Here is a 27385-nt window from a genome sequence, read left to right on the forward strand (position 1 = left end):
AAGTCCTGTCTCATCAAATGGGATTTCAACTGTGTGGTCTAAGCTCAATTTACTGCACTTTTGTGAAAGCAATTTTTTCCTTTTCCCTTCCCTGAAGGCACCCTCTTCCTTGAATTCTGGGAGGTGAAGATTAAGCTGACAGATGGTATCAGCAGAAGAATGATTATGAGCTTTAAAAACCTTGATATTTTGGCTTACTACACCATTTTTCATGCAAATACTGACATGGATATTAGCATCCAATTAAGAAAGTATAAAACTATGCCATTCTGTTACACTTTACACTGCAATCATATAATGTTTCATTAAAAATATTGAGAAAGGCTGCTCCGAAAGGGATAAAAATCAATGATGTTTATGTTACTTCTGCTTTTCTGTTCTGGTACTTCCTGGTAGTGAAAATTGACTATGTATGCCTTCAAAGTATCCCATTAAGCTGACTGAGATGCAGCTCTTGTTTTTGGATCCTATCCTTGTCAAAAGGACCGATTAACACTGCAATACTTGGTGATAGAGTTCTCTTCTGAAATCTCCCTTTATGAGTCAGTACTTCAACAGGGTTAAGGTTGACATGTTTGTGATAAACCCAGACTGATTTATTTCTGGAGGTTAGGTTACTTACAGATTGGTACCACTTATTAGTTGGACTCCAAGGGACAGTGATTTGTGCCAGGCAGACAAAATCTTTTACACACGAAAACTACCTGATAAACTACAAGAAAATGTTTCTAAATGTCCTCTCTTAACTCCAGTGCATCAGAGTAAAAAGACAGGAAAATAAAGTCTACTCACAGATGGTGGAGGAAAATTCTTGGTTGAGAAAAGCTCATCAGACATTATCTTCTGGTGGTGGTGGCTGTTAAGGAGTTTCTTGGAGGTACAATTCTCTTTGCTTTCATGAGATTTTTGTGCTTTCTGTGAGGGGGGAAGTAATTTATAAGTTAGAGTTAGGAGATAAACACCTGAAGTCTAACCTAAACATAATTAGGAGAAATTATTCAAAATATATGATTTTTTTTTTCCACAAGAAAATATTAAACGGTTGGCCATGAGGCCACATTGTTTTGTAAATTAGTTAAGCATAGCATGCTGCATAAGCCAGGGTGATACAAGTTCAGCTTGTTAAGGCCCTTAGTGGATAATCTTGTAGTTTGTTTAGATAATAGGAAGGGTCTGTGCCTTTGTATTGAATGGATACAGGAGGTTCCACCAGTCTTTCTAGGAATATGTATGTACCTCCGGGAAGACCTCGGAATGTATATAAAGTGAAGACCTTTTTGTTCAAAGTATGCGTGATAGGAGGACAGTATGCCCCACACATCCAGAATTAAAGAATGCCTACTTCTGAACACTTCCACTTGAGTTTTAGACTCAGTTTAGTTTCCTGGTTGACCGCTTTATGGTAACAAGGACAAGACACTGCGTGCAATTAAACACAGACAATAACATAATACAACTTAACCTTCTATCATTACAGACTGAAATAACATTTCCTTACACATTTCTGAATTTGAGAGCAAGCACTTGAACAGGTGGCAGGAGATGAGATACCGAACTGTAGTTTGATCAGCTCAACAAGCCTGCAGTTTCTAGGATAAGAAATCTGTGCTACCTCCTCCTGTTGCCTTCAGGACATTCCCTCCAGCCCTTTTACCAGCTTTGTTGCCCTCCTCCGGATGCTGTCAAGCATCTTCACATCCTCTTTATACTGTGGAGCCCAGAACACGGTATATAGCAATGCCCGGGCTGCAAGTATTGCTTGCAGGCTGTCTTCTTTATTCAGAGATATCAAAACCTCCAGTGGGCAATTCATCACCTCTGTAATCCTATTAGCTGTAATGGAAAAATGCCAAGCCATTTTCCACAAATCTTCATTAGCTCTCTTTATATTCATATAGCATCCAAGATTAGAGTGCAATCTTGGTCAAAGAATGACGACTGACTGTTAGTCGACCAAAAAACTCAATGCCGTATTAAAGGCACACTGTCAGCTCGAGTTGAAAAGCACAAGAACAGAATATCACAGATAACATTTTTGTTTGGAGATGACCTTTGTGGATCCCCTCCCGCTCAACATATTCTATGGTTCTATGTTTCAACTTATTTGCTTAATTTCATTTGCATGTGGGTTGGTAACAAGGTTGTACTGTGAGTTCATGTTATGAAGGCAAGCTTCACAGCAACGCCCAGTGACCCTTGCTTTTATCTCTAATATTGAGAGCTACTTGTAAATAATCAGATTAGCCTGGCTGATTTTGTAAACTCCTCTTTTATAGTTTTCAGAGACCAACGTACATTGTTATGGTTGGCACAGAAGGCAGTGAAAAGTGTAAATTCATGCAATGTCTATAAATTGATGCTAGACAAATTCAAATTAAATGAAGTATATGATGGATAACTGGCAGAACAACTTACCTAGGGAAGTGATGGATTCTTACACACCTGAAGTCATTCTAGGAGTTACTCATTTCATTCAAAGAGCAAATATTTTAAATCTTTTTTTTTTTCCCCAATAATTCAAAATAGTGTCATCTGAAAAAGAGTAAAAAAATAGAAAATTTATTCTCAGGTGAAATATTTTGATATTTTTTGCAAGATTATTTCAGGCTTCTTCCCATGATGTCCCATGCTCACATCACTGCAGGAGGAGTCACACAGGAACACAGTGTGGACATGTAAAACAAAGCAATGATTTAGCTGTCTACTCTGTGGAACGTAATGAATTTGGGGATTTTTCTACAATGTTAGGGCCTTATGTGCTTTTTATTCTTAAAAAAAAATGTCATAATGCTTCCAACGTTATTTAATTCTAAGTGACCTGCTCTTTTCTGAACAGGGTACAGACAGGGGCTCTAAGTCATCTTGGAGATAAGGAGGTATGGGAATACTCTGCTGCATCAGCCCAGGCTGAATGTCATGAGGAATGGAAGCGAGCAATGAATGAAAACATTCTGTCTGCTCATCAAGTATGCATTTATCCCACAGTGTTCTGACAAACAAAACTCAAGGGAGCAGACCTTAGCAAACAATGGGACTAACAATCTGCAGAGATTCTGATGTTAACACTATCTATAGTCAAAGCATGCTTTCCAGCTAACTGCCTTTTCAGTTCCCTTCTTGGACACCAAATGAATAAAAGGGCAGTAATGGCACTTTCATAATTTTATGAACATACATCTTAATGAAAGAGCTCCTGTGGAGCACAAAAGATGGAGATGCAGGTGCTTAAACTAACAGGAAAATGGTTTGTGGATTATGTATGAAATGAAAACATAAATCTTCACCACATTGCTTTCTTCACCTTAACAAACAAAGTCCTAATGAGATTTGTACTGTAGTGGTCAAACTTCATCCTACTATTTCTGTATACTAAGAGGAAGAAACCTGCAGCAAAGTTCCTTTTACAACCTGGAACTGGGGGGGATTCGCTTCCAGCAGTGAAATCACAGCGCTTTCTTTTTTGACAAATACCACCTCCTAAAATAGTGATGGACAGGTCTTCACTATATGTAGATAACAACAACGTTAAGGCACTGATGTATTAAAAAAAAGAGAGAGAGAAAGAAAGAAAGAAAGAAAAATTGGCTCTCTGACCTTAATGGTTTTAAAGACATGCACTTTTAAGGAAAATTTAAATGAAGTTGGTTTATGGTACATTAAATGCACTTAGGAATTTACCGAGTGGCAAAGTTCTGGCCTTGTATTCTTCTGGGCAGCTCCCAACTCAACAAAATACAACCTCTAAATTCTACTAAAGGAATATTGTAAGATTTTTCCCTTCAAATGGCATGTTGTTTGGCATCGAGTCATAGAGAAACACGCACACTCACAAAAGGAAAATGGGGATGAAATCAGAAGTCAAATTTACAGCAACGCAAAATACTGCAATGTGCCAGCAGCTGATCGGAGGAGCCTACAGAATTACCATAATGAGCATATGTTCAAGTTCAGAGATAACAGACACTTTGATAACCCTCACTCAAGTTAGTTCTTCTCTGATTTACATATTTAAATGCACTCCTTTTGAATGACTTAAATCAGGGTCACCTTCATCATTTGCACAGAAATACACACACAGCTTTCATTTATATAAAATGTTTAACTACAAATATTGCACCTCAATTTTTACACAGTACAACTGTATCAAATTGCTCATTTTCTTATCCAGTAATTTCTGTAATGTATAATTATATTTTCTTCCCTGAATATGTGTCAAAACTCTGTCTGCATAAATAATACTTGAATTTCATTCCTCCACATCCTGAGTTCACTAATTGTTGGATCTCTTTTCTCTCTCCTCCACAATCTTTTCTTTTAAACTCCTCAGCAAAGTCCATTCTGGACTTTCTCTTTGCCTTAAATCAAGCTGCTTTAAAGCTTTTATTGGAACTCATGTATTTCCAAGAATAATTCAAAAAACACTGTAATTCTTCTAGCACAAGACACTGCTGTTAAACCTTTGTGACTAGCTCAGGTATTGGTCCAAAGACCATTCGGTCTGAACAGAGCAACAGGAAGATCTAATAGTACAAATCCCATAATTCCATTCAAAAGATGGGTAAATGCAGTGCTTCCAAGCTGGCCATAGCTGTAGGCACCTTTCCACCTGGAGCCGGCCCCTGTGGCTCACTACATACCCAGCTGTACCAGCATGGAAGTATGGTCCTGTGGTCCTCGTGTAACTGGGAAAAGTACTTCCTTCCCTTTAGATTTTTTTTTTCTTGGCTAAAATGAGCCCACGTCAGGCTCTTAAAGTCAGACTCCACATCAAGATGTCATAGATACGCTTATTAGGATGGACAGATCTCAAGGCTTTTGCCTGAGAAAATGTTGGGCGTCCAATCAGGCCTGGTTTGTATCTGTGCTTCTGTTCCACATGTAATTGTCCTCTGCAGGCCAGGGAAACTTGCCAAAGGTTTCTTTAGCACCACTGCGGTTTTTTAGGGTGGGTTATGTACTTGCCTTTTATATATGAATCTCTAAGGACACCTCAGGGCAATACCGGGGAAGCAAACTGCATTAGTTGCTCTGCCAGCCGATTTGCAGCTTCCATAGCTTCAAACAATGTTTTCTCTTTATTGGGAAGTTTTTAAAATCCTGCGTCCAATTTTACACTTTGGCTACGCTACTAAAAGCAGACAAAATACTGCGTGCTGAGTTGGAAAGCATACATTAGCTCTGTTATCATTCATGCTCTTGCTTAACTAAGTCTCTAAGGCCATTTGTCAGTGTAACGAAGCACCCGCCGTGAGGGCAGCAGCCGTACCGCTGGGCAGGCTGAGCACAGGGGGTACCTGCCTTCCTCAAGGGCTCGGGGTGGTGGATGAGCTCATTATGACCGTAGGATTAGATGAGTAATTTGAGTCTGAGCTCCCTGCATACATAGCCAGCCCTTGGTGCTGGATCAGGTTGCTGTAAGCACTTGGATACTGCCAGGAGCGAAGGGGGATCAACCTGCTTCTTTCTCACTTACTCTGCTCCCAGGACTTCCTTCTCCTTCACTGCCCTTGACACCACATTCTCTTTTACTCAGTTCTGTTCCCCAGAAATGCAGAATCTGTGTGTGCGGTCATTTTCGCTAGCAAGGAGAGCAGAGGAGCCCTGCAGAGGACAGCAGCACTGCACCGCTCTCCCAGTGATGCCTCACCATGGAAATACTGCGTCAGTTACAAGAGGAGTGAGAAGCATACCTGGCATCCATGTCTATTTATTTTTGAGCCCTTACAAAAGGAACCAACAGCTGCTATTTACGTTTCCTTATTCACTTATATGCGGAAACCTACTGATTTTTCATTCATTTGCATCAAATTAAGTTCTGATGGGAGGCTGGGTTTGTATTGGTCGGGTCCCAGAAAAGTCGACCAGGCTATTGAACTTGTCTCTGCAGTAAGAACCTGAAATGCCTCCTTGGTGCTGCTGTTCTCACAAGGCATTCACAAACTGCACTGCTCTGCTTTCCTTGGTTATCAAAATCTGCTTACTAGAAAGCCTTGAATAGAAAAGTGAATTTCAGGAAAAATCTACCCATCTTTTCTACGTGATGAAGAGTAATCTTTGTTTGATTTGACAAGCAAATATTTATTGAATCGTTAGCCATTAAATTGTCAATTAATTCTATATTGGCTTAACCAGGATTTTTTTAACATTGATTTACCTATCAGTCTTCCTTTATCAAAAAGAATACATAATTCTCCTTATTTATCACCTACAAACCAGACATTCTGGCATTTGCCTCTGGCCACCTTATGTTCAAAATGCTTTCATTTTATTTTTTTTTTCAGGGTGAAATGTGTTCTGCAGATGTAAAATCTCCCAGGTTGCTTTCAGCTAAATAAAATATTGAAGTGCAAAGGTTATTACAATGAAACTCATAATTATACCATACACAGAAAAATACGTGGAAGATGGAAAAGGAATGCACTGCACCTCAGTTTCATTAGCTTCAACCAGAATAAAAGGTTAAGTCTTGTCTTGCTGAAGTCAACAGATTTGGCACAGCAATCTGATGATGAGCAGGCAGCTACTTTCCTGACACACTAGTTCCTCTACAAACAATATCAGTTGGTATAGCTTCAAAGTTGGCATTTTTTAAGCATTAAATATATGTTTATGTAAAACCATCTCCTACACTAGGTGGGAAGTACTGCAAATGTTAGTCAGTGAAAAAAAATAGTGAAAGCTCTTGCGGTTGCCCCAGCAACAAAGACTCTTTCCAGCAGGCATTTGCTGTAGCTTTCACGTCTCGTTGTTGCTGTACTTCTATGTTTTGAGGTTTCAGCAAAGTGATCAAAATATGTGTACTTTTTTACTGAAAAACAAAACAAAACAAAAAAGACTAAGTATGTTGAATATTTTGCATTTATAGCAAATTGAGATTCATGATATTCCTCACTTCATTTTGTCCATTATCTGGCTTCTGAGAAGTAGGCATGCTGCTGCCTAAGTAATCTTTACAGCACAAGGTAAAGCTGATTTCTCTGTGACCAAGCTCCTTCATCATTGACCTGTTTGCTTGTTTTAAAGAAGAATATTGTTTTTTTAGCTAGGCTGCATCACAAAAGTGTGTTTAATGTCAGCGACTTCTAGACTGTGTTCTTTATAACCCTGATATTTAGAAAATGAATTTAAAATAGCATAATTATTTCCTAAGACTGTTTTCAGTAAAAGCAGATGGTTCCAGTTCCATTCCCAAATATTATTTCTGTAGCTCTGTTGTTTTTTTTTTTTTTCCTTATAAAACAGAAATGTTTTATAATGGTTGGTTAGAGGTAGATTAAGTTAGAAAATTAAACACCTCGAAAGTAAATTACCATTTGGAAAAATAATTATTGCTATTAATGTCTGGTGATTCTGTTGATGAAGAAGAAATGGAAGCTGCAGGGTCTGGGTGTACACTAATTGATAGGTGGTTTATTTACACATGTACACACCAGACAATTACCAATGGACAATTTGATACAATCAGATAGCCCTTACAGCATGTCCTCCTTTAACAATCCCCAGCCTGCCAGGCTGCTTGGGGTGACAGAGAGAACTATTCCTCCAATAATTGTTTCTGATATGAATCCTAACCAAGTGCAAACTCTTGAGCTGTTCACTTAAGAATTTTGCATGACAAAACTGAATTTATTTGAGGTCGTGTGTTTTGCTCACACGATCACTCAAAATAACAGACTGGTTAAAAGTGATCATTTCTTGAAACACAGCCTGAGTATTTTCATTATCCGTAAAACAGGCAGTATCAACAGTTAATTGCATTCTGAGGCAATGGGAGAATTGCCTAACGGTGCTGTGTAAAGGGCTACTAATGAGGAAGAGAGAGATCAAACTCTACTCCTATTTAAGATGTGTCAGCACCTCAATATGAAAGCGTGCCTTGTGCAACCAAGCATGCCAGACACCTCCCTTAGGCAACGCAAGCGGTGGTTCAAAAGTGACACTTCAGTTTGGCCTTACACAACCTCAAGAAAAGTGCAGAGCACGAAACACACACATGGTGTTAAACCCAGGCTCCAGTCGCCACTATAGCATCATTGTCACCATCACTTGGCCTGCCTGTGCTACCCAGCCTGCTGCTAGGATTCACCTTTAGAAGACTTTCTGGAATTACTCCAAGTGTATCACAGTGTAATGCACACCATCATTGGAAACAAAGCATTTACTGAATTACATGGTTCATGTGCTACTTTATGCCCACAAATGAAATGAATAATTACTATCTGCTAAAAAACATCAGACGTTCAGTATAATTTATATATAGCAGCATAAGACATTGTTTGAAAAAAAAAAAAAGGAAATCTGAACTTCTGAAATATCAAAATATTTTTATATGTCATATTTATATACATTTTGAATTTCTTCTCTCTTCCTTCTCTGAAATTGTGTTATATTTGCACTCGAATCATATGCTACATTCTCCTTGGCAGAGAACTCGTATCTTTTTACAAGACAGTTGGCTGCTTTATAGTGCGTCTCTGTATTTGGAAAACCACAGCTGGTGAGAACTGGCACTTCATGGAAAAATACAGAGCACATAAGGTATTTTAAGTTTAAAAGTGGGTATCCAGGAAGGACAGTGGAGAGCCAACGTCAAACAAAGTGTGCATACCCAGAAATTACTGTGTGCCAGGGAATTGGGGGTGCCTACTTTTAACTGCCCTTCAGACACGAATCAGAAATACAGTGACTTATGAGAAAAGGCTCACCTTGACATGCAGCAATCGAACTTCTGTGCTTTGTTCAACAAAACTCACCATAAAGGCCTCTGGGCATTTCCAAGTTGCACGGTATCATTTGAGCACATTCCAGGTGCACGTCCAGGCAATTTCTTTCAGTGTAGTACGCAAGGGATACTGCAGCAGCAGCACCTAAAAGAGGATAACAGCGCACTGAGAACCTGAAAAAAGCAACAAAGCAAAAACTGAGCAAAAGTCCAATCAGAAGCTTAAAAACTTAAACAAGCAGTATGTTACTACAAGTGCCACTCATCCAGCAGAACCAGTATTCTCTAATGCTACACTCAGTGGCAATTAGCCAGCCTTGAGCAGAGGTATAAAGATAGAAAGCATAGTGAAGAAAAGACCACCTGTGGTGCTGGCTGTTGATACTTCAAGACCCCTTCTTCCTACAGCTGGCAGTGACGATACCATTTCCAGCTGAACTGCTGATGGCAAGAGTCACAACTCCAGCAACGCAATCTAAAAACACTGGACTGGATATATGAAGGCTATCGCCGACCAAAGTCTCAATTCATTTCTCATTTCTGGAGAAGACTACATCATTTGCACTACCCTGATGGTCACTGGAAATCCACACAAGGACTTACTGCCATTGCAGCTCCTGAAATTCAGCCTCCTCCACCAACTCACTTAAGAATTGGAGCCACTATGATTTATGATGATGCTTTGGTGAACTTTAGGCTGAGTTTTTTTAAAAAAGAGCAGTAAAGCAGAACATAATTACTAGGAAGGGTAAACTGATCTTGCTCCACTTTAGATGTTTAGAAAATACAGCTGTCTCCATCAGAACAAGACTTTTGGATTCCCATTACAGTCAACAGAAATCTGGCTAATGTATTCAGGGGATTTCATGGGTACTATTCATCTGTCCAAAAAGCAGGCACCTACTTTAAGATGACATGGATTATACCTTAAATATCCTTAAGTAGATTTTTTTATTTGGTATAAAGAGAGCACAGACCAACTAGACCACTTGTACATGCCTGTAGTACACTCTTTATCCTAAAGGATCAAAACATTTCAAATACAGACTAGAACATTTCATGAACATCCACAGGTAACAGATAAAAACCCCGCTGTTTTCACCTAACAGCACACTTCACTTCATAAGTGCATTAGGGGTAAGTAATGGCTTCCAAAAAAAACATTCCTAAGTGCCTCTGACAGAGATTGTACCACTATCTTACAGACACTGGGGTAAGGACACTGGACTGGATGCTTAGGCACAGTCATGCTTTGTCCTGCTGATTGCACAGTGTTTTTATACAGAAAGGCATTTCTTCAATGGAAAAGACCCTGAAATAGAGGTGTTCACGTGGTCCATCCATTTTTAGAACAGTTAATCATAATTGATCCTTATGCAATGAATACTAAATAAGAGTTATTAATAATGAATAATAAGAATGAATTATAATGGTTTGCTCATTGGGCTATCAATAATTAACAGGGATTTGCCATTTATTGTAAGTACTGTTGCTGTTTCTGTTGCAGATTTGGATGGCACAATTTATATGGTAATTTTATATGAAACAGCGCCAATTACATCATGGCTATTACAATAGAGTAGAAGCAAATGATGACTTTATCAGTTTTGTTAACTTTTTCATTTTATTCATTGTTAGCATAGCTTGCAATGTAAACACGATGTAGTGAAAGGAATAAAGAAGTTTTGTGCAAGTCTAATAATTGTGGCTAGGAAAATAACTTCACCAGGCACTCACGCAGCAGAAATGAATACAATGGGGCAGAAAAAGAGGCAGGGAGGTCAGCGTTGAGATGGAGCAGAAGGAAGAGCATCAGTGTTCAGTAGCTACCAACACCTGCTGAAAGCGCAATGAAAGGAAGGAGAGGCACAGTAACATCACCGAGGAGAACACACCCAGACAGCGCATTGAATGGACCACATGGGGATAAAGGAAGGCAGGATCGCCCCGTGGGAATCCAGTCACTTGAGCAGTGTGGGAGATTTAACTGAGATTCGTGGATAACAGCCACACACCTCCTCTGGCACATGACTGGACTGCACTGACAGCGAGTGTAGGGCAGCGGTAGCATGTATTTTTCTAAGCCTGTTGATTCAGAGCCTGTGTGAGTTTATTACCATCAACAGAACTTATCGGACTATGGGAAAAGCAAGCCAGAAGGACATACATGAGCTCCACGGGAGGAAAATTTAGCACGACCACCTTCTGTCAAAGGGTAAGTCTGTTTTCAGCTAGAGAAATAGTCTGTGATACACAGTCAATGCCTCTTTTGAGAAAAAAGTTTTGCTTGTAACAGTGTTCTTCCATTTCAACCATATGTAAGGACAAAATATAACATTTAAAATAAAGACCTTGGAAATATTTCAACACTCTGTAAGATTGGAAGTTTGCGATGTCAGCAATCTGTCTGAATGCCTATGGTAAAGACAGCAATTAATTTCAAAGGAAAAGCAATTTAACATGTGTTTCAAAGAAAATTTCTGAATTATACTGAAGATAAAAGATAAAGATGGGCAGGTAGATTACATGCAGTTTAAAAAAAAAAAAAGGCTGGACTTGTAATGATTTTGTTGCAAAGAGAATTGCAGCTAATCTGTCCACAGCATTGAACAGACTAAATTATTTTAGAAAACAAAGCCCATCTTTTAAAATATTTAAAACAATTCTACAATCTTGTCAGAACTTCCAGCTTTGATATTAATTATCAGTGTTTTCCGAACTGCCTTAGATGAACCTGTTTGGCACACAGATGGCAAGTCATTTACATGAGAAAAATGAGAACTGGCCCATCTATGGATCCCTAGAGGGTACCATGACCCATTAGCAGAGGAAAGACGACCTTTACTGAATAATAATTGAGAACTATTACTAAGATAATTACAAAACCAATTCACTGCCAGAAGGCCTAGACCTTAGATCCTCAATTTATATAGCAACTGCTCTTGATCTGCACAGAAAAAAAATGCGCTTAGGGTTCACAAACACCATAACCTCAACATCTGCCTGCCATCTACAGATAATGATCTGGTATTAATTTAAACAGCGCAGTCATTGCAGAGGTAGACTGCATCACAAATCAGATACTTAACATAACTGGAAGGTAGCGTGTTTTTTGTCCAGCCTGTATTAACAGGCAGAATAGTATAAGGTAAATTAAACTATTACAGGTCACAACATGGAAATGAATTAACTTAACGTTCTTTAACAAGGAACATAATTGCAACTCTCTGCTAGCTGTTCTCCTGGTAAAGATGATAAAATCTGTTCTTAGAACTGTTTTGCAAAACTCTCCTATCACATTTTCTAAAGCATAAATCTTTAACAACTTTGTCAGATTCCTTTCTCTAGAAGAATTGCTGGTTTTTGAACTACATCTTCTTTTTTTCCTCCCTTTCCCAATCAAGAGTTGCTGAGAACAACTAATAATGGATACACCTTTTTAATGAGATACCAATAGTTCTCTGTGGGGGAAATCCTGGACAACACCAGATTCAATGAAAGACTCCCCTGAATTTCTCCTACATCTTCTACAGGGATATCACACGAGAAGAATTACAGCTGGTATCCCATATGTGATACCTACTGGATTTCCAAAATTTCCTTACGTGTGAAGGGTATTTTAAAGCGTATTAGAAAAGCAGAATTATCTAACCACGTAGTGCTAGGTTTCAGATCTGGGAACTGATATTTAGGAACGTAGAACATTGGAAATGGTCAGCACTCTGAAAATTTATAGCTAGCCTTCCTCCTTAGGCAGGAAATGCCTAAAATTACTGTAACAAAATATGTCATATAAAATGCTCTTTCACCAAAAATCTGCTTCTTGATTTTTAACTTCACTACTAAGCCCTATGTTTGGGATTCTTTGAGGACTTACTCACTAAAACAATATTACAGGTGGTCATTCTTCAGGGGAGACAACTGAAGTCGCAGCATGAAATTTACACAAAATTCAATTCAGATTTGAGACCTGTAGTAAAAAGAGCTGCCAACAGTGACAGAATGCTTGTTCTGCATGACAGAAATGCTAACAGAGACGATTTCTAACACTTGAAGTACCTATATAAAGGATGAGGGAGAAAGAAGAGATAACACATTCAATTTAAATCGAGGTGCACAAGCTAACATTCAGATTTATGAAGAGTTTGGAAAAATGAACTGCACTCTCAGGTGAACTATCTGCTTCCACATGCAGATTCCCCTCAGGAAAAGCCAGCTGGGATCCGAGGACATGGATAGTCTTGTATGGAATCTCCGGTATCCCACCAGTGGGCAGGTCGAACCCAACAAACGGGCTGGGTTGGGCCTGAAGGGCCACATCACCCAGAACTGATGGGTTGGTTTTGTCTCTCAGACAGAAGAAGGAAACTCCAGATCAAAATCCACCCACTGTACTTGGAACCAAGGAAGCTCCTCATATCTGGAGAGAAGGTGCCTGGTGGCATCTTCTACCCAGTGCAGATTTACACTAAAGACAGTATAACATCTTTCCTCTGTGGATTCTATCTTTGTGCTGCAAATGTATCCTAGGAAGGTTTACTTTTTCAAGTTTTCTACCAATCCCTCCATTTTCATCAATAATATCTGTGACGTAACTCATTTTCACATGATCATCCCTCAAGAGATTTAGGTTATATAATTGGCACCTATGCTGTTTTGGCTGTTGTGAATGCAGCAGAGATCAACAAAATGGGATGTTTCTCTGTCATCCTTGAAGAGGCTGCTAGTGCTAATCAGGAATTGGAAATTAAACACTGAGATGGATTTAGAGACATACAGTGTGCGACAATTCAGCAAGTGCTGAAGAACACTGTTCTGAATCCTTAAAGGTTAGTGATGGAAGTTGCAGTGACTAAAACGTGTTGAGCTCTGAAAAAAAACCCAAACAATTAGGTATAGGAAATAGAATGACTGCAGTAATGAAATCTTGGAAAAGTAATGGAAAAGGACAACTCAATGTTACTTACTACAGTAATGGTAGAACTCTGGTTTTGGTGTTTGCAGTTACAGCAATGGTATCTTTCTAATATGCCTAGTGTTGAATACGTGGTCACGTAACTGCACTGTTCCCCATCAGCCTGATACAGACTTCGAAGGCAATCAACAACACTATCAATGAATGTTCTATGAATACTGATAAAAAGACAAAGAGTTCAGATTTTCCTCCTCACAGTCACCATAAATGGTTAAATGTAAAACTACTGCGAGGAAAGATCGGGAAATTATAGAAGTGGAACAGATTCAGAAGCTTATGAAATCAGTGCATAATTGTAATGGAATACAGCCAATTGAATAAACAACACATAAACACAAAAAAACAATGCAGGTTACTGTGAATATGCTTACATATTTGCTAAGATGACCTTGGTCTGTGTGCCACGGGCTGGGCACCAGATGGACAGCAGCCTGAGGGAATTGTTTTTTCTGCCCAAGTTCCAATATTCAAGTTCATTTCTACGCTTACACTCTCTTGTTCTGCTTCTTATGAATTTATACTCACATCATTTTTCCTTTACTTCTCATGGCCACCTTCGTCTTTGATCATCCGTGTGCTTATTGGTTTGCTCTACTTCTCTCTATCTGAGCAATAATCTGTGTTTCTGTGGATTTATTATTCTTACAAAAATCAGCTTTAGTTCTGCAACTTTTTTGTTTCAGTTCTGTTGGAAATCTTAACTATCTACATTTATTTCTTATGGATTATCAGTCACAGAACACTATTCTAATTTTGGGCTTATCAAAAATAGCAGTATGTCTGAAATGAAAATGTTCAATTCATAAAATATGTTTTAAAGATCCTTTGTCTATTTTATAATCTATAACTGCAATCGTAGCTAAGCAACACTGCCAAAGTCTTAAATGCTTGTTTTTATTCCTAGCACGGAAAAAGAATACAACGGTTTAGGTGAAAGCAAACTGGACCACATCCACCATCTATCTACCAACACCCAAATCTGGCTTGGTTTTAAAAAAATTAAATGAAGAGTTTCAGTCTGTATTCAGAACACAGTCAACATTCAAACAACATCTCCTCACAGCCACAGTGTGCTGCAATGAGATGCTTTATTGGGCAAAAATCATTTTCTACGCATCCCAGTGCACTGGGCCTACATGGTTGTAGATAGAAAATATATTTTATAAGCTAGTAACAAGTGAAGGTTGTTAACTGAAGGTGAGGAAATGAAACTTCTAGCAACAGCAGAGATATAGTGTGAAATCCACACTTTCATTTAAGATAATAAAATCATGTTCAAAAAGAAAAGCATACTAAAAAGAGAAAGCTAAAAAAGCAACAAAAGCTCTGGCAATGTCAAGTAATGTGCAAATTTAATTTGTTCATTTGTTCAGTCATACAGTAAAAGAAAGGATCATCACCATGCCAACCTTAGGGCAACAGCCTCATCTCAAAGCACTCTGTAAACTTGTTTCCATGAAGAAACAACAACTCGCTGGTTTTTATCCCTTCTTTATGCCTTTGCTGTATAAAAATACTGACTCCAGTGATCGTTCACATGACAGTCTGAGCTTTTCAAAATCAATCTTTTTCTTATGAATCCAGTAACAGCCTTCCCCAGTGGGCATATTTAATTTCACCAAATCCCTCATCAGCTGTAGCTTATTCCTGTCCACACACAAAGCCTAACAAAGACAAATTTCTTATTTTGTGTTCTCATTTGTGTATTGAAGCCATGTCTCTCCTTTGACAAAAGAAGTAAAAGCAGAAATAGGATATATCAGCAGATATCCTGATTTCTTCATGAAATTGACTCCAAATTGTTAAGAATACATATTTGGTTGTAATACCTCCAATAACTATAAAAAATGTTAATTAGATGCTTTCTTTTGCATTTCAAATTGTATGCATTGGATCATGCTGTGGTACTAGTTACTATTGGGCTTCAGTAGGAAAGTAGTTGGAAGGTAGTTAATATTGACTGTTTTTCTTTCAGTAAGATCTCATTTCACAGTTTCTGAGCATGAAATCAAGCCACTACAAAAAAGTAAAGATCTGATGATTAAAAAAAAAAACAACAAAAAAAAACCCCACACACTTAAAACAGCCTTCTATCTTATACGAGCACTGTTGAAATTAATTAAACTAAAACCACCCAACTTTTGACAGAACAAGTAGGCAGCCTCTCAAATTCTGGCTCTGGCATGCACCATCAGAATGAAACCTGAGCCCTGCTCTGCTGCCTGGATGCAGTCAGTCTCCAGCACCAACATGAGCAGAAGGCACCAGGCTTGACACTGTTATGATGGGATTTAATACTAAAGGAAAGCTCTCAGGTACTTCTGGTTGCTATGAAACCATTGACATTTACTGTTGGAAAGTAATTTGTCCTTAGCATAGTACTGAATTAGAAAGTAAGTAAATGGGACGTCTGCAATATCGAGGACGCTAATTACTTTCGAATGGAAGACAACACTACCTGAGCAGATCATTTCATGCTGGTCGTGACTGGAAAAGCTTAATGTCACATCCGCTATACCCTAACAGCAGCTCTGGCACTGAGGTGGCCTCTCCAGGGCAGGAACTCCAGGTGCAGCAGAGCTGCCTACCCTGCCTCCGTGCTGTTTTTCTCAAAACGAGAATCTGATCTGTAAATGTTACTAAGCACCAGCATGCAAATTATACAGCAGTGAAACACAGACTTCAATTAACTTCCAGGCACACAGCGGGATGAGATTGAGAGGTTTCTGGGATAAACTTTGCATCTGCTACTGCTGACTGCTTCACCAGGAGGAATGGAGCAGGTAACAGGTAAATGAGGGCAGGAAACGAGCAGGGCCTTAGTTTGGGTGGGAGTGCTTCTGGGGCTGAGCACAGGACACTTCACCCCAAGTCCCTTAAGCTCAACACCATCAGCGCCAAACCAGCTTTCAGTAACCGTCTTTGGAACCTAACAGGGCTATGCTCATTCTTTTGCAGAAGCACTATGTTACTTTCATTTTCCTCTACAATAAATTAACGATTTTCATTACAACTAGCAGCCCAAGCGATAGAGGTAATTAGGATAAGCAATTAGATACTAAGATTCCTTAAAGCCATGGGGCAGCAGGATGCGTTGGACACTCAGAACCACGCAGCTGAAAAATATTATTGGGTCATAAATATAACGGGGCAGCACGAGTTTGAATGCTTTCTTGTTTTTATATGAATAATAATATAGTACATTCTTTTGTATTTCTTCCCTTTGTGGATTGAATTTGGTGTGTATACTTTCACATGAATAATGCAACATAGCAAAATTGATGGCACAGTTCTTTTGTTAAAGCAGTTACGAAATGAGAAAACAAAATCTACAAGGAAAAGTTATGAAAAAAACAACATTTCGCTAACAGTAAAAAGACGAAGCTGCCTGGCCGTTTACATTTGTCTCCTGTGCCATGAATATTAGATCAGATTCTTTTTATTAATCCATTGATAGTTCCATAAGGCAACTCATTTTTGATAAGCTCTGTCAGGACTGCTGTAAATACAAAAAAGATTTATGAATTAATTTTCATACGTAAATGACACAGTCCTCTGGCACTTTTGATATATCTGCCTGCAGTTAAAATAGAGATATATGTGCACGCAGGCACACCTATCAATTTAAAATTCAGATCGGCCTGCTCTTTTACAACACAGCTTCATCTCAGCTGGCTTTTTTTTGTTGTGGTAGGAACGAGCAGTGAGCTGTGAGGATAATCAGTACTGAGGGCATATTACAAATTTAAAAAAAAATGGACGGAAGTGGATATTATCCCAAAAGCAGTTTTTGTTCTCAGGTGTTCAAGGGGTCTCATACATGCCAATGTGCTGCAGAAATAGACATACAGAATCATAGAATTGTTCAGGTTGGAAAAGACCCTAAAGATCATCGAGTCCAACAGCAACCCGACCATACTGCCCTAACCTCGACAATGCTCTGCTGAATCACATCCCTGAGCACCACATCCAAATGGTTTATAAACACATCCAGCGATGGTGACTCAACCACCTCCCTGGGGAGCCTATTCCAGTGCTTAACAAAATATCTTCAACTCATAACTGTTATTGACTGAACTGTGTTTATGGCTACAGGACTGCCACTTGGCAGGACTGCCATGCAGCCAGCACACGCCGAAAAGGCAGTGAGCTGCAATCTATTTTTTTTTGCATTTCCCTCATACCAGCACACCATGCTAGCACTTGGAAGGACAGCATCTCCTTCTTGTTCTGCATCTTAAAGACATTTTACAAAGGAACTCCTATCATTCCTTTTATATTACAGATGGGAAAATAAGGGTACAAAAACACATGTAGTGACTTGCTCCAGAAAGATAAGTGCCTACTCTTTTTAACAGATCATTAGCAAATTTAACACAAGTCTTCATAGTCCCCTGACAAGTACCTTAATAGGCTCGACAAGAGAAAGACAGAATTAACCAGTTTATTGCCAGACAGAAAATGAGGGATGAGGTTTAGTTCTGGACTATATTTCAAGCAGTCAATTTATCCATACAGTACACAGCTATATTCTCTGTTTATGGTGTTCTATTTGATGCAGCATATAACCTCCCTGGAGCTGGGTCATTGAAGCATGATAACCACACACAGGTATCTAATGAGAGATGATTTAAACCAAGTTGGTCTGCACTAAATATGGGGTTACATTTAACCAATGGCACAGATAGATATTCTTATAAATAACAGTATAATACTCCACAACAAATTTATTTTACACTGTTCAACTGAAGTTCAGAAATGTTCTTGGAGATGAAGGGAAAGCAAGAGATACACTTAATAAAGAATTTTCTCAATTAAGTGAGCCAACATAAAAGCTAATAGTTCATGTAAACATTTTCCCATTCGAGTACACAGTTCAGTCACACTATTTAAATTACAGTATGTTTCTTTTCTATACGAGCCTGGCATTTTATATCATCTTGACTGTATCCTAGAGCCAGACTAGAAATCTATCAATAAATGCATTTGTTATCTGCTTACAAAATACACACCTCAAGCTTGTTTGGATTACACTAATATACTATTAAGGTTATACAGAAATCTATCACATGAAAGCAGAGACATATTGACAATCTATACCTGGGAGCATTAAAAATAAATAAGAAAAAGAAAAGTACAGAGAAGGATTTTTGCTTGTCCAAGTTCATGCAGCATTTCAGGGCGCTGATCTATCCTCTGCTCTCCTTTATAGAAAACCATACATTATTGCTTACTACTAACAACACAAACAGGTATATGGTTATGACTTCTCATTATAGTCACAGAGAATCTTTCTGTCAACTATGATCTCACATCCTTTGATCTGAAATATATTAACTTACTTTATTTTAGCTGTAAAGCTTGCTTTACTGACATTATAGGTTTTCTGTTTTTTTATTCACTTTATTATTCATTTGTCTGTTACTATTTCTCATGTTAATTTGACTGCTTATCAACAATTTTAATGTAAAATTTCCAAACTCATTGTACCAAACCCTTCTTGTTAAGACTTACTCTTGCAGTTGGTTTTGAAAACCAGATAAGTAAATGTTCATTCATTTCAAAACACTCCACAATGCAAAGGTGTAAATAAACCTGGTAAAAGTATATGTTACTTTAATTTTTAGGCCAAGATAATGAGGCTGGCAAAAACAACCTCAGAACAGACATCAGTAATGAAAAAAACAAAGATATGAACAAATAATGAAATATCCATTAACAGATAAGTAACTTTGTTTTTATCAGGAAAAAGTTACAGACGTCCAGATAAAAAAATCACCATTAAAAAGTGCTATAACTAATTAAAAGTCACTTAAGTAAATCTCAGTTTCTTACTGTCATATCATTGAAATATTTGGGTTAGTAGGTGATCAGAATCCTATCAATGAAAGATTAAAGGTGATGGGGAAAAAAAGGGAAAAGGAAATGATATAACAATGAACACCAAGAAACTGGCCACATATTTTGTTGATGTCAGTGAAACTACTTGGGCTCTCTTCTGGTTTAGTTAACCTCAGAACATGGCCCACCATCAACTTCAGCAGGACATTGTGACAACGTATTTCACAGGTGATTAAACCCAACATGTGCTATAGCCTTAGGGCATTACATTACCTGCAAGCAATGTCTAAGAGATTGAAGAGGGAAACGTAAATAGAATTGGGCAGAGTGGGCATTTTCTGTATCTCATTTATGTAAAGAAAGTAGTTTCATTATGTGTTCTGTGACAACACTAAGAAATATGCAAAAAAGTGCATGGATGAGTTACAAGATGGATGGATCCTCAGTCCAATACATTACTTAGGTTGGTGCTGAAGGAGCTCTAAGAGGAGCACAGACACGGAAGGGGCTGAGAGTGCCAGAACACTTCTCTTAACCTATTAACTCACAGCCCCAGGGGCCGTGTTCATCATGGTGCCTATCAAAGTGTCAGTCTTTTCTATTACCTCTTCCTTCAGAAGAGGTCTGTCTATCATTGTCATGCTCTTCTACCAGGATTATCCATCATTTTGGGTGAAGCCAAATCATTCATTTTCATGGCTGTCTCTGTTAGCAAGTCAGGAAGAAAAACAGTGTTTTATTCAACAAAAGAAAAATGATGGAATTGCCCTCTTAATCATTTTCTTTTATTGCTTAATCCAAAAGGTTGGGAAGAGGCTCTGCAGTTTATTATAGCAGCAGCCACTGACACCATTATATTTCAGGGTGTAGCAATACGTCCTGCTTTTCAACAGCTTATAAAACTACCCATAAACATTAACTCCAGGCAAGAGTTTGTCATACTGTATCCGTGGCTCTCGCTCACAGTGATTGATTTGATTTATTTTTTAATTAAAATTCATTCTGAGCACTAGTTGACTCTTACAATTAGTGCTGTGGTACTAGTCCAGGTTTCCTGTTCACACTTGTTGGCTGAGATAACTAGAAATCATGGCAGATACATCCAAACAGCAGCCTGGCTGGAAGCTGTGCTGCACCAACTGTGCACAGAGCTGCTGTAAATTTTGCTAGAGGTTTTACAAATGGCACTTCTGCCTAAATGTTAAGCTCAGAATGCTTAACTCCAAAATTATGTCTTGTGGGTGGCAAGACTAAATACACTAATTCCAAAACTGCAAAATTAAACACAAAGAAAAACAATCATAATGTTAGCCCTCATCAGCTTCAGCCACACGGTAAGATGAACAGTGCAATAATGGGTGAATCTCCTAGCAGCTTGGACAAAATATTACTGTTTTCAACAGTCCCCTGTCCTAACACACTCTTAACTAATCCCATTTCTACTGAAGTTAACAGAAATATATATATTAATATATATGAAACATATATATTAAATATATGTTTCAGAAAACCTACTGAATAAGTCACTGCGTTACTACAGGTTGAATAAAGCCTCATGAGCTCTTCCTTTTCCCTGAGTGTATTCAAGTTGATGCTCTAATCCCAGCAAACTTAGACCATATTGCCACTATTCCTTGACTGATAAGCAACAACATTGCTTCTCCTCATCTTTACCAGAGCTGCCTATTTTCATGAACGTTTCAGGAACTTAACCTCAGCTCACCTCTCTCATGTCAGATTTGGTTCAGAATCAATATTTGGTGTCAGATTTGGTTCACTAGGCATTCAGAATTTATCGGCTGTAGGAGGTTAAAACAGACTGAAAATAGTCATAGTTGAACTACTAAAATGAAGTGATAATGCAGTGGCTGCAATTGCAGAGGAAAAGATAATGCACTGTAACATAGGAGAAAATATCAGAACAGCGTGATGCAGATAAACCCATCCTGAACTCAGGCTGGTGGCAGCGTACTCTAATTCTGGGGCAAATGAGTTCTTCTATCATGGTCTGATCCAAAGACTACTGAAAGACATAGGGATCATTCCTTTGATCCACTGGGACTTGTGTTAGGCTTTTAGGGAGAGAAAGAGATACTGGGTAAGTCTACATTTAACGTGAGATAAACTCTCACCACACTCCCTGCCAGCTGGGCACAAGTCTGCTCCAGAGCAGAGCCGCGGTTAGTGTGGCACTGAGCCCAAACTAATAAGGCCTGCTGAAAGCAGAGTATATTATCTCAGGCTCAGCGCTGTACTGCTGCAGCCATAGGGCTGCAGGCCAGCTTGGCACTTGAACAGAATAAACATCACATCTGCCTGGCAAAGCGCTCTAACATCTGCCTGAAAAATCCCATAGAAATACAGCCATTGCTGAGCAGTTGCCACCATGGCATATTCCTTTCAAGCTCAAGTGTGACTGTAGCACAAAAGCCCCTAAATATTTATATAGAACTAGAGCTCAAGAAATGATTGCTTGGCTAATTCTTAACAGTCTGGAGATGAAGTCTTATTACTCTACAGCGTCAATTGCTCAAGTACTACTGAAGAAGACACTTGAGAAACACAGAGTGTCTTCTCAAAATCACACTTCCAAGAGCTGTATTTGTCAGCGATGCCTGTAAGTGGTTTCAGGATAATTGTGCTAACCTAATAACACGATACATCAAATTCCACAGAATCCTTGAAAATCAACCAGCACATCTAAAATGCAAAATTAAGATCTTTGGTTCTTGCACTTCTACCTTTACAGATTCCCCTCTTGCTCAGGAATGTGTATGATCTGACCTGACAGATATTTGTTCTAAAGTATCCATATTGACTCTCATTATGAAGGAGTTGATTACACAGGCTGTAACCTGAGAGTCTTGGTCTCTTCACAGATCTTTACAAGGAGCCTTTCCAACAGTACATGAAGGTTTTCACCCTCTGCTTTTGAACCTTGATGAATATCATGGATCTCCTACAATCCAGCACCACCATTTTGCCTTCCTTGGTAATTGGATATTTGAACAACGCTGTACCAGACCAGGTCTTAATTTTTCCCTCCAAGACATAACATGGACTTCCAATACAAATTCATTTAAAACATTAGGAAATAATTCCTACATGTTCAGAAGACTACTGTGGAGCTTGTTCTTCTCCATTTTCCCTTTGCGAAAAATTATTTTCTTTCTTTTTCATAGACTGCTGGAACATTTGGAATGCTTCCTCTAAGTCTGTCAAAATTCCTTATGCTTTCCTTACTTTTATCCACATAGATCACAGTAATACCTACACAGTTAAAAGTTCACTAAATTAATTATCCATTTTTCATTGTAGAATGTTGATCTCAAATTTGCATTGATTTCACCTACCACGACCAAAATACAATTTATCATCAGGGTCTGTAAACATTCAATGAATTTAAACCCAAAACAAATAAAATTCTAACCTATTAAAACTACTATTTTTAGTAGTTACTAATAGTTACTATTTTGATAGGTTATTCTAACCTATTAAAACTACTATTACCTATAAAAAGCTACTTTTTTCCTTTTGTAGCTCTGTATTACATCTACAAGAGTTTGAACCACAGAAAGAAGCAGATCAAGGACACTGAGACAAAACAGTATAGAAGTTAAATATAACTGTATTCACTCAACATGCAGGTCACACTCCTAAGAACAGCAGAAAAATTCCCCTAAATTTTCTGTAACTGTTGCTAATGTAGCCTAAAAAAGTGCAATTCCCAGCTCCAACTTTGGGCTGACGTTCTTAGAAACAGCATTTTTCCACATGGTACCACGATCTCGCCTGTTCTTGGATAACTTAATTAACAGAAGTCCTAACATTAGCAATTTGCGCTCACTCATGGCAAAATCAGAAGCAGTGTGGGATAGATACTAGGTGAATTGTCAGAGCCCACATGCAGCCTAGCCTCCATCCAGTCAATTCTGGTGTATGTGCATAGGATTTCCCCATGCTTTCCTTCAAGTTTTGACATCTGCACACCCAGGGACAGCTCAGGTCTATCCACAATTACCCTACGTGTATGGTGTGTACAACATAATCCATTTTGCTCTTGACCTCTAGCCTCACATAAAGAATATGCCAGCTCTTTTAGGAATACTAGTTTCAATTTTTCTCACAGTTAAAGTGTTAGATGTTGGACTGCAGCTGGGATAAATGTTAACAAATTCATCCCAGACATTTTAAGATTCACTTCTCTTTAAAGGAAAAAAAATCACCTTTAGAAAAGCCGCTTTGAGCCAGAGGCATATATTAACCCTCACGTTTGGAGGACACCAATTTACGCTGCAGTACTATGACTGTACAGCACCTCAACAAAAATCAGCTGCTCATCAGAAAGGGGTTCCTATCCACAACCAGAGCAGAATTAAGAAGAAGCAGAATACAAGGACTTACCAGCCTCATATCTCCACATAAAATCCCAGTTCCAACCAAATACATCTGCAGTGTTTCAGTTGCTTTCTGCTACAGTGAAAAATATTAAACTCCAACAAAACCAACAACAGATGCAGACTCTGATTTTCTGGATTAATACAACAGTGGTTTCCATAACTCATGGAAAAAAAAGCTACACTTCAGGAACAGTCTTAAAAGTCACTCTCTCTAAAAGGAAACCAGTGGTTTTGTTCTTAAACTACAGGTTATAGAGACAGAGATATATTCATTTGTTTATCATTTGAAGCCACTGCTTAGAGTGAGAGGAGGGATAAGTAGGACCAGAGGGGTCTGCCTACTTTAAATCACAGTTGAAAGAAATCAAGAGTTTCTTCCTTGTGTAGAAGAGAAGCCTTTCCTCAGAGATGCCTCCTTCTTCTAACTGCAGATTCAGTCAAGTTCATGAACAACAGACAGCTGAACAAGCAAACTTTGTCTTTGATTTTTAATAAGAACTGTGTTATTCTGCCAGAAAATTCATTGCAATGAGAGACACCAAACATCAGTGAAACATCATGGTTTTGTCTCTGCTTTTCTGAACAGGCCTAATAAAGAGAACAGAACCAGTGTTTTACAAGTATGTCTAAACCAGTTTGCCTCCTGGGCCTGACCCAACAATGGGGAGATTTGATCCCCCCCACCATTTCACCCCATACCTCAGAAGAGCTACATTAAAAATGCAAATGGAGAAAGCACTGCTCTGACCCATAAGCCTCACTCTTTTATATCCTGCCTTAGGCAATGCAGGGCTTTGTATATACCCCATTTTCAGGTCTAATAAAACATAGAGCCCCTGTAGAAGCTGATGTCCTCATGAACATGTCTCAGGGGGAGAAGGGAATGTTTTCTCCAGCCTTCAATTTATCAACCTGAGAAGCTGCAATCAGCATACAGTTCCACAACAAGTTAGTTACTAATGTCTTTGTAAACATGGGTAACATTTATCGGATTGGCTGTAACAAGTTTATAGCAGCACAATCAGAAGAATTAGATACCTGTCACACAGGGTGCAGCATCAGCACTCACTGATTGCCACACACCTGAGCCACCATGCTCCCATCTTCAAAAAATTACCCATCTCTACACAGAAAGAGCAGCTGAGTCAGTCGTGCTGACAATGGTGTTGGAGAAGCATGCTCAGGGGAGCATCACTTTGAGCAGACTGTGAAAAATCTCTATAAAAATTAAGGGAGGGAGAAGACCTCTGTGAGAATTGTGTCCCTATAGCTGCTCCAAAGCAAATCAAAGCTCTTGCTGCCTTCAAGGGAAATTTGCTCTTCTGTTTCAAAGTTCCTCTGTGCTAGTCTCAGATGCTCACAGTTCTTTGCAGAAGGCTCTAAAACACTGTCCTTTCCACAGTGAAAATACAAGGCTCTATATTACATTATTTTCATCTGGAACTCCATCTTTGCATGATATTTTCCTCCGTGCTGTCACATTCTATTTTCTTCTTAGTAGCATCCATTTTCTTTTCTCTTACACTCCTTTAAATTACTTTATTTCTATGTTGTTTCTATACAGTAATCCTAGTTATATTTTACCGACATCCATTTTTCATAGAATCACAGAATCACAAGGTTGGAAAGGATCTACAGGATCATCCACTCCAACCGTCCTCCCATTACCCTTGCAACCACAAGCCACTAAACCATATCTCTCTAAACCATAAATCATATCTTACTAAACCATGTTTCGTAGCTCCTCATCCAGATGCCTCTTGAACACCACCAGGGACGGCAACTCCACCACCTCCCTGGGCAGGCCATTCTAGCACCTGAACACTCTCTGAGAGAAAAAGTTTTTCCTTATGTCTAATCTAAACCTCCTCTGGCATAACATGTGGCCATCTCCTTGGGTCCTGTCTGCTGCCTGGGAGAAGAGGCCAAACCCCTCCTCATCACAACCTCCCTTCAGGAAGTTGTAGAGTGCAGTGAGGTCTCCTCTGAGCCTCCTCTTCTCCAGATGAAACAATCCCAACTCTCTCAGCCACTTCTCATAAGATCTGTGCTCCAGACCCCTGACCAGTTTTGTTGCCCTTCTTTGGACACGTTCCAGGGCCTCAGTGTCTTTCTTGTAGTGAGAAGCCCAAAACCAAACACAAAACTCAAGGTGCGGCCTCACCAGCGCTGAGTACAATGGATGATTACCTCCCTGCTCCTGCTGGCCACACTATTCCTAACGCAGGCCAGGATGGCATTAGCCCTCTTGGCTACCTGGGCACACTGTCGGCTCATGCTCAGCTGAGCATCAACCAACACCCCCAGGTCCCCTTCCTCTTCACAGTCATCCAGCCACTCAGCCCCAAGCCTATAGCACTGCATATTGGTTATTGAATTGGAAACCCCCAATTCAATAACCCTTGACAAAGTTATTATGATCACTCTATAACGCATGCATGTAGATAAACTTGTACCTACACATATGCACAGATGGGTATGCACGTGCACTGATTTATTTATATGCACACCTATTTATATGGTTTGAGTCTAATCTCACACAGTTTAACTGTTTCCTGTGTGGTATTACTTCTTTTCGCTTGTTCAGCAAAGCAGTAGAAAAAAAGTTGATGCTAGTTTACTGTAAAAGGAGCAGTTGCAGTAACTACAGTAATCAGCTATGTTGGAACCAGCTTTTTAACAAATGAAAAGTAGATTTTTTTTCAGACTTTTCCACTGCTAAAAGTATGACTTACAGCTCAGAGCATTTCCTAGCTATCAGACTTCAACCTGTTATTTCCTACTGTACAGAATCTTACTGTCAGCCTCCAAGTGTGCTTTTCAGTGTGCTGCTAAAGGTAGTTGCACTGCGAGGTAGGACAGACTCTTATGAAAAATAACTTATTTTGCAGAGAGAATTCTGAATAGAAGAATAACTCAACCTTGGAGATTCTTAATTGCCTTCACCTCAAAAATTAAGTGGGTTTGTGTCAGCAATACCCTAAAATTGTGAGGTCCTTGAGAGAACCAGATTCATGGATGCAATATGCAAAGACTCACAAAAATCCTAGTATTTAAACTTTGATTTTGGCTGTGACAAACCAGCTCTGACAAAGTGGTGAGTAAAGACAGATTCACTTCATATGATCAGAAGAACGAAGCCAATATCAGAGTCAATAAAAAAACAGAACTAAAGTCTCAGTGCAGATTTCCACACTGTACTGTAAAAAGAGTATGTATTTGTATGTAAGAATTATACCTGACCTAGCGGTGATGTGAGGAAAAAAGCATCAGGATCTGACAACTTACAGAGCATGGCAGGAAGAAAGGGATCAGTACCAGCAGAAGGCCTTTGCACTGCTGAGCTGGTGATAGGAGCAGTGTCTCAGCATGTCAGATTTTTGATACAGCCACTACGCAGAGACAGACAGAAAAATCCCTGTTTGATGGCTTTGGTCTTCTCTCTTC

General features: G+C 39.0%; 1 long non-coding RNA gene across 10 annotated transcripts in view; it reads right to left on the reverse strand.

The window, feature by feature from the left end:
• The window catches only part of LOC107054119, a 154971-nt gene that overhangs the window by 35368 nt on the left and 92218 nt on the right, over window positions 1-27385 (reverse strand). For 9 of the 10 annotated variants that reach the window (XR_005862175.2, XR_005862173.2, XR_005862169.2 and 6 more), the window contains 4 exons: window positions 8706-8867; window positions 2416-2532; window positions 1655-1833; window positions 793-915 (listed from right to left, as the gene is read on the reverse strand). This is a non-coding gene — a long non-coding RNA (uncharacterized LOC107054119). Of the gene's footprint in view, window positions 1-792; window positions 916-1498; window positions 1834-2415; window positions 2533-8705; window positions 8868-27385 lie in introns of all 10 variants that reach the window. The other variant, XR_005862171.2, reaches the window with a different exon arrangement.

The sequence above is a fragment of the Gallus gallus genome, chromosome 9, assembly GCF_016699485.2.
Source record: "Gallus gallus isolate bGalGal1 chromosome 9, bGalGal1.mat.broiler.GRCg7b, whole genome shotgun sequence".
NCBI classification, from domain to species: Eukaryota; Metazoa; Chordata; class Aves; order Galliformes; family Phasianidae; genus Gallus; species Gallus gallus.